General features: G+C 45.9%; 1 pseudogene; it reads right to left on the bottom strand.

The window, feature by feature from the left end:
* Positions 1–274: 274 nt before the first annotated feature.
* On the bottom strand, positions 275–916 carry LOC113221790 (annotated as a pseudogene).
* Between the last annotated feature and the right edge of the window lie 430 nt (positions 917–1346).

The following is a 1346-nucleotide window of genomic DNA, read 5'->3' as shown; positions in this document are numbered from 1 at the left end:
TGTTCAATGTTTCCCACTTTGGTGGTTGATCTGGAAACAGGTCTTCCAACCAAAGCTGGGAAGATGTGTTCTGGAAAGTTAGAGCCTGCATATCCACACTTCACAAACCCGGTGCTGTTGTGGCACACCACCACCTTCCTGTCCTGGCTGTCCATCGCCCGCCACGGAGAGAGCCGCTGCCGCTGGGCCATTTTCTCTTCTCCCTCTTCCCTCTTCATCTTTGCTTCCAAATAAGTGGTCTTAATTTGTCTTCCTATAGAGAAAATTTATATCAGTTTATTATAAATATATCTAAACCATGAATTTTTGCAGCTTTCAGGTAAAGTCCAGCACTTCATTAATACAAAGTCTATGAGGTCAGTAGAGATCATCTAATCTTAAGTCGTGATATCCATTCAAGTCTTTGGCACAATCCCTCACCAATTAGAGCACAGCATGCCTGGATATGCCACTAGTGATCTTTAATAGAAGGTAGCTTCAAAAACTGGTCGATTTCTGCTACGGTCATGCATTCTTTAACATCTTGTTTATTAGCAAATCTCAGCAATCTAGCTTTTCTTAGGTCTTCTCGTGCTAACATTTTAGAGTTCTTCTCTAGTTACAGAAATCCTCTATCTGTACTGTCCACAACAACTATTACAAACTGTGTTAATATAGTACGTGTTTCAGAAAGAATGAAAAGATTCTTGGCCACCAATATTCCACATTAGGAAACGTGTACTATTAATAGCTATCTCTTCTACATGACTTCCTCTTGTACGAGATGTATATACAACTTCATTCACAAAAAACTGGTAAAGAATGGTAGTTTTCCCTGCATTATTCAGCCCAACAATGAAAACTTTGTGCTCCTGGTGATTGAATAGTGTCCATGTTCTGGTGAAAAAAATTCTCATTCTCGGGCAGGGACCCCCACTCCAGACACCTGGGCCGCCTGGCCTCCCCTGGCTCAGGCTGACGGGGAAGAGAGACAGGCACTGAAGCCTCCATCTCTGCTGCTGCTCAGGCGCTGGCCGCGGCCCGCTTCCAGGGAACCGGAGGGAGGCCGAAGCCCAGGTCGCCCTGCCGCGTGAGAAGTCCGGCCGCTGTCGCCGCGGCACTCGCCTGGCTCGCGGACATAGCAGCCACGTTGTCTGCGACGAGCATCGCGGGCCAACGTCCTCCCCCAGCTCCTCTCGGGCAGCTGCACCAAAGTAATTCTTTTCCAACACACAAGGTCCTTTGCTTACCTAACAGGACCAAATGAAATGAAAGCATGTTAAAACTGTAATCCACTATTCAAACATTACAAATGGAATTCACGCATACAAAGTTGAATCCATGCCACTCTATACATAACGATGCAA

The sequence above is a fragment of the Piliocolobus tephrosceles genome, unplaced genomic scaffold, assembly GCF_002776525.5.
Source record: "Piliocolobus tephrosceles isolate RC106 unplaced genomic scaffold, ASM277652v3 unscaffolded_27570, whole genome shotgun sequence".
In the NCBI taxonomy this organism is placed as follows: domain Eukaryota; kingdom Metazoa; phylum Chordata; class Mammalia; order Primates; family Cercopithecidae; genus Piliocolobus; species Piliocolobus tephrosceles.
Note: the sequence above shows the minus strand (reverse complement) of the source record. Positions and strands in the feature narration are given on the sequence as shown.